The sequence below is a fragment of the Tasmannia lanceolata genome, unplaced genomic scaffold (assembly GCF_043159265.1).
Source record: "Tasmannia lanceolata isolate RefF3 unplaced genomic scaffold, GAP_Taslan_0.1 ptg000205l, whole genome shotgun sequence".
Classification (NCBI taxonomy): domain Eukaryota; kingdom Viridiplantae; phylum Streptophyta; class Magnoliopsida; order Canellales; family Winteraceae; genus Tasmannia; species Tasmannia lanceolata.
Window position 1 is genome coordinate 22,501 of NW_027518881.1, and position 6,212 is coordinate 28,712.

A 6,212-nucleotide genomic window follows, 5' to 3' on the forward strand; every position below is an offset into this window, starting at 1 on the left:
TAGACGAATACGATATTGAGATCTTTTCCCGGAACGCGATTGGTTTCTAAGATCACTTCCGGATCTAGGTCTTTTCCTAGTGAGTCCCGGTAAAGCCCCTAGACGGCGTATTTTTTTGAAACGAGGCCCTCGGTAACGAGACATAAAGACTCCTTAATTTTATTGAAATTTCATTTTACAGAATAAACCTAAATTAATACTGAACTAAACGATAAACGAAGCTAAATCCACTGAAGTACTACAAAGAGGAATAAGATGAATTGTATCAATATCCGTATTATTTTGTATATTGTATATATGGGAAGTTAAGGATCCTTTTCTTGATTTGTTCTGTATAGATCAAACGGCTCCAATCCGTTTTTTATTCTTTATTCATAGTTGGAAGTTCCCGCGACATAACATAATAGATCGGTAACCCGACATTTGGAGAAAAAAAAGGGGGGGGTCTTCTCAATATTCCTTGGTCTCAAGGAAAGATGATCAATCCTGATAAAAAAAAAAAAATAGAACAAATAGAGAAAGCCGACTATCGGAATCGAACCGATGACCATCGCATTACAAATGCGGTGCTCTAACCTCTGAGCTAAGCGGGCTCATATAACAGAAATAGTGCGTGAATAGGAATTCGGGAAACTATTGGGATCTTAGTTAGCTATTAGCTATTAATAATTATTAATATTAATTATTATAAATTATTATAACATATTAATTAATATTAATAATTATTAATATAATATGAATTTTGATTTTATTTTTGATTATTTTCTATTTGATTATTTATTTTTGATTATTTCATTTATTAGTAGTCACTAGCACTAGAATTTTTTTTTTTCATTCAAATCAAATTTAAAAAACGCAAAATAATACTATATACATATGAAATAATTCTATATTCTATTATAGAATAGAATATAACTATTAGTTATAGCAGTTATAGCAGATTATATGAATTCTATTTCTATTAGAGTGTAGTTCCTAAGGAAAGGATAAGATAAGGATGCAATCCAGATCCTACTGAGATATTCCTTTTGTTTCATTCGGAAAGGGAGGAGATAGGACGAAAAAAAAAAAAAGAAGAATGAATATCGACCGTTCCAGTATTCCAAACTGCGCGGGAAAAATGAGAGGGGGGGGGAACATCTATATGTGGGATATATCCATCCATATTGAATTGCAGATACATCAATGATAGAATCATTTCTGATTGGACCAAATAATGGAATGGTCCTCCAATAGATATGAAAGAAGATGGGCAAGAAATAAAATAGGAGCAGACACTTTTTCGATATAGGAATCAGTATCTAATGAATTCAATGGTTCCAACATAAATGAAAGAAGGGGATGGGATCACAATGAGATCGAGATCTCATAAGGGGGATATGGCGAAATTGGTAGACGCTACGGGCTTGATTGGGTTGAGCCTTGGTATGGAAACCTACTAAGTGGTAACTTCCAAATTCAGAGAAACCCTGGAATTAAAAATGGGCAATCCTGAGCCAAATCCAGTTTTCTGAAAACAAGGGTTCAGAAAGCGAGAATCAAAAGAAGGATAGGTGCAGAGACTCAATGGAAGCTGTTCTAACGAACGGGGTTGACTACATTGGTAGAGGAATCCTTCTATCAAAACTCCAGAAAGGATGACCTTATTTAAGTACATAGACGTACTTAAATATCAAATGATTAATCACGACCCGAATCCGGATTTTTTGATTATTTATATGAAAAATTGCAGAATTCTTGCTAAATTAAATCGATTCCAAAAGGAAGAATCGAAGATTCAGTGATCAAATCATTTACTCCAGAGTCTGAAAGATCTTTTGAAGAACTGATTAATCGGACGAGAATAAAGATAGAGTCCCATTCTACATGTCAATACCGACAACAATGAAATTTATAGTAAGAGGAAAATCCGTCGACTTTTGAAATCATGAGGGTTCAAGTCCCTCTATCCCCAATAAAAAAAAAAAGGCCTATTTTATTCCATTCCCTAACCATTTATCCTCTTTTTTCGTCAGTGGTTCAAAATGAGCTTAGCTATGTTTCTCACTCACTCTACTCTTTCACAAATGGATCCGACCAGAAATCTTTCTCTCTTATCACAAGTCTTGTGATAGATATGATCTACGTACAAATGAACATATATGGCAAGGAATCTCCATTATTGAATCATTCACAGTCCATATCATTACTCTTACACTTACAAAGTCTTCTTTTTGAAGATCCAAGAAATTCCAAGGCTGAGGTAAGATTTTCTAATGTTTTTTGAGTCCCTTTAATTGACATAGACCCAAGCCCTCTAGTAGGATGATGCGTCGGGGATGGTCGGGATAGCTCAGCTGGTAGAGCAGAGGACTGAAAATCCTCGTGTCGCCAGTTCAAATCTGGTTCCTGGCACGTGGTTAATATATCGAATAGATACTCATACAAATGAATCGATATGGATCGGGATCCATATTCTATTCGTTAATAGTCTAGATCATGATACATACTTATCCATCTAGGGATATATCTAGATCCCCCATTTTTTTTTTTGATGGGTAAAGAAAAGAATTAGATTCTGTTCCCTCTTCTTTTTTGTTTGTTCATACTGTACCTGCTCTCGCTCAAAAAGAATGTTAATACTTCATACATATTTGAATTGAAGTTAGTTGGCTGAAAACCCAAAAGTCTAGTCTAGAGAGGAATCGAAGGGTAGGAATAGACAGGATTCATTTCAGATACAGTACAAAGAAAATCTGATCCCCTTTTCATTTCTGAATTTTGAGTTCATAATTTCATATTTTCTTTCATATTCTATTTCTTCACTTTCTCTTTCTTCACTCCCTCCTACGTGACTTTTCGGGGCCCATCTAAGTGATGTGCGCGGTACAAAGTTCATGGTGCAGAACTCTTTTGATTCATCCTATTGGCTTTGCTCATCCGAAATGGATATCTTCCAAATTGGGGAATATCAATGAAGCCCCTTTAGTAGCCCATTCATAATACTGAGATGAGAGTCCAGTTATTCTGTTTCATCTAGAACAGAACATAAAAAGATTCCTTGAATATCTGGAGTCGTAGAAGTGAATATTAGTTTCTTATCATTCAATGAGCATCTTGTATTTCATAGAAATTGGGGGCAATATAATCCTTACGTAGGGGCCAGCCTATCCAACTTTCAGGCATCAAGATACGTTTCAGGCGTGGATGATTTTCATAAGAGATTCCCAACATATCATAAGATTCCCGTTCTTGAAAATCAGCACTTTTCCAAATCCAGAAAACAGACGGGATTCTAGGATTCCTCCTTGGGGCAAATACTTTTATGCATACCTCTTCGGGTTGATCCACACCATACTGTATTCTCGTAAGATGATACACACTAGCTAACAACCCGCCCGGTGCTACATCATAAGCACACTGGGAACGTAGATAATTGTAACCATATACATATGAAATGACAGCAATGGAGTACCAATCCTCGGGCTTTATTTGTAAAGTCTCTATTCCTTGGTAATCGAAGCCCAAAGATCTATGCACTAGCTCATGCTTGACTAGCCAAGCAGATAAACGACCTTGCATCTTCTTGATCTCTCCCACATTTGTATTTGTATGAGTATTTCACATTTACGATGAAATTTATGAAGATTTACCCGCTGTTTGTTATTCTGCACAAAAGCATCCTGCCTAATTCACTAATTCGTGGGAAGATACTGAACTTTTGTATTTGAAAGATGTTTCAGTTTCAGGAGGTATTTCTGAAGTAGATGGAGATTTATAGAGTAATCCTTGATCGTAATTTCCAGTATGAGTACTGCGTCCAACATGAAACTTGTGATTGGTAGTAAAATATCGATTTTCCTGTTGAGACCCAATTTGATCTTCATAGATTTCTCGAGATACTTTCTTACGAAGTTTCGTTATAGCATCTATAACTGCCTCTGGTTTGGGTGGGCAGCCCGGCAAATAGACATCCACAGGAATTAGCTTATCGACTCCCCGAACGGTACTATAAGAATCCGTACTGAACATCCCTCCTGTAATAGTACAAGCTCCCATCGCAATGACATATTTTGGTTCAGGCATTTGCTCATATAATCTCACTAAGGAAGGCGCCATTTTCATTGTTACTGTGCCGGCTGTTAAAATGAGGTCTGCTTGCCTAGGACTCGATCTTGGTACCAATCCATAACGATCAAAGTCGAATCGCGAGCCTATTAATGAAGCAAATTCAATGAAGCAACAACTGGTACCATAGAGAAGCGGCCATAAACTGGAGAGTCTTGACCAATTCGAAAGATCATTCGATGTAGTTGAAATAACTGAATTTTGGGTTGTTTGGTCAAGTAACGGAAACTCAATAGAATTAATAACTGTCTCAATGTAATCTTTTCTTTGTTTTTGATTTTGATTGTCTGAATATTCAGGAGCTAAGACCATTCCAATGCTCCTTTTCGCCATGCATAAACTGAACCAACAATTGGGATAAGCACGAAAATGAAAGCTTCTATAAATACAGATACACCCAATACATCGAAACTCATTGCCCATGGATAAAGAAAGACCGTTTCAACATCAAAAACAACAAAAACTAGAGCAAACATGTAATAGCGAATTCGGAATTGTAACCAAGCATCCCCCATTGGTTCTATACCCGATTCATAACTAGAGAGTTTCTCTGGTCCTTCACTAATCGGGGCTAAAACTCCCGAAATTAGAAATGCTAAAATAGGAATAAGACTTGATATTATTAGAAATGCCCAGAAAATATCATATTCGTAAAGCAGAAACATAGATGCACTCTCATGAATGTGGAATATACCGAATTAGTCGATTCAAATTGGAATTGTCAATTCATCCATAACTGCTTAGTCGAAACAACAATTTTGATCGAACCACATAGTTGAGTTTGTTTGCTGCGGGTCATGCCTCGTTTCAAGATTCATCCAATAGAATCCCACTTACCCTTTCTTCAATTCTATTTAGATATGGTGTAGACATATTATGTTCTTGTACAAATAAGACTCTCTCACTTTACCTTGGGTTTTCTATAAAAAAAAAAATAAATGAAAGAATATTTTCATTTTCATCAAAAATGAATAAAAAAAAGATTAATTCAATATTAATTATATTATCTATAATTATGTGAAAATAAAATGGAAATATTCCATTTTCAATGAAAATATTCAATGAATATAATATAATAATATAATAAAATCAAAGAAGAGGTCTGGCTCATTTTTTTTTTTCTCTTTTGTAGTAGAATGCCTAGCTCGGGATTTAGGGTATATTCTACTCGGTTGGCGTTGGTGTATTCTTTTCATTAAGATCGGGGTATAGAATCATTGTTTCTATTGATTCGATATGAATACATAAACAGAAACAGAATGCATCGACCAATTAGACTCTCTCCTTGTCCCAGATTTATACTTAATTGATTTGATTCAATCTTCAATCTGTTGAATTATGAGGAACCCTTACATAGAACAACTCATGGGTTCCTATACCCAAATTAGATACTTTTGACCTGTACTATCCCGACAGGACCCCCCAGAAACAATCGAGTTATTTAAATCGAGTTAAAAGTCTTGAAAGAGTCATCCTATTTCGGACCCATTTCTAGTACCCAAAATCGCTATTTGGAATGACTCGAAATACTTATTAATGTAATAACACCTAGTAAGACCAACCAATGGGTTAGGTTTCGTGACAATCAAAAGAGGTTTCGTTTGAAGCAAACCCACACAATGGAGCGTACCACAATGGTAGAGTCGGCCGAATCATAAATTATCTACAGAAGATAGCTCTGATGGAATCACGCGTTGTCGAACAATTCGACAGACCAAATCCCCAAAAACACTCATAGAAATAGAAGAGAGCACAAACGTTGATACCTTTAGGACCAATTCATTATTTCTGAAACAATGAATTTGGGTTGTTGTTCCACCAAAGAGCGATCAGTCGGGGGATTGGATTCCTAACTCATCCAAGTTCAAACAGACCCCTAATCTTCTTGCATAAAGTCTGCATCGGTAGAATCGACAGAATTGAAATGATGAGCAATTGGATTGGAGTAGGTTGGGATACAAAAAAATAAGTATTGTACAGAAAGATAAAAATAACTAAACTACTTGCTTTGCCTTTGCTAGGCCGGCTATACGAAGAAAAGTCTAGTCTATTTTACAATGTTTACAATGAAACTTACCGAAGAGCTTTCTTTTTGAAACTCTGGC

General features: G+C 35.9%; 2 non-coding genes across 2 annotated transcripts; one reads left to right on the forward strand and one right to left on the reverse strand.

Moving 5' to 3' along the window:
- Window positions 1–520: 520 nt before the first annotated feature.
- Window positions 521–593, reverse strand: TRNAT-UGU (transfer RNA threonine (anticodon UGU)). The gene has a single exon. It is a non-coding gene; the product is annotated as a tRNA-Thr (tRNA).
- A 1,728-nt stretch (window positions 594–2,321) lies between these two features.
- On the forward strand, window positions 2,322–2,394 carry TRNAF-GAA (transfer RNA phenylalanine (anticodon GAA)). Its single transcript has one exon. It is a non-coding gene; the product is annotated as a tRNA-Phe (tRNA).
- Window positions 2,395–6,212: the final 3,818 nt, after the last annotated feature.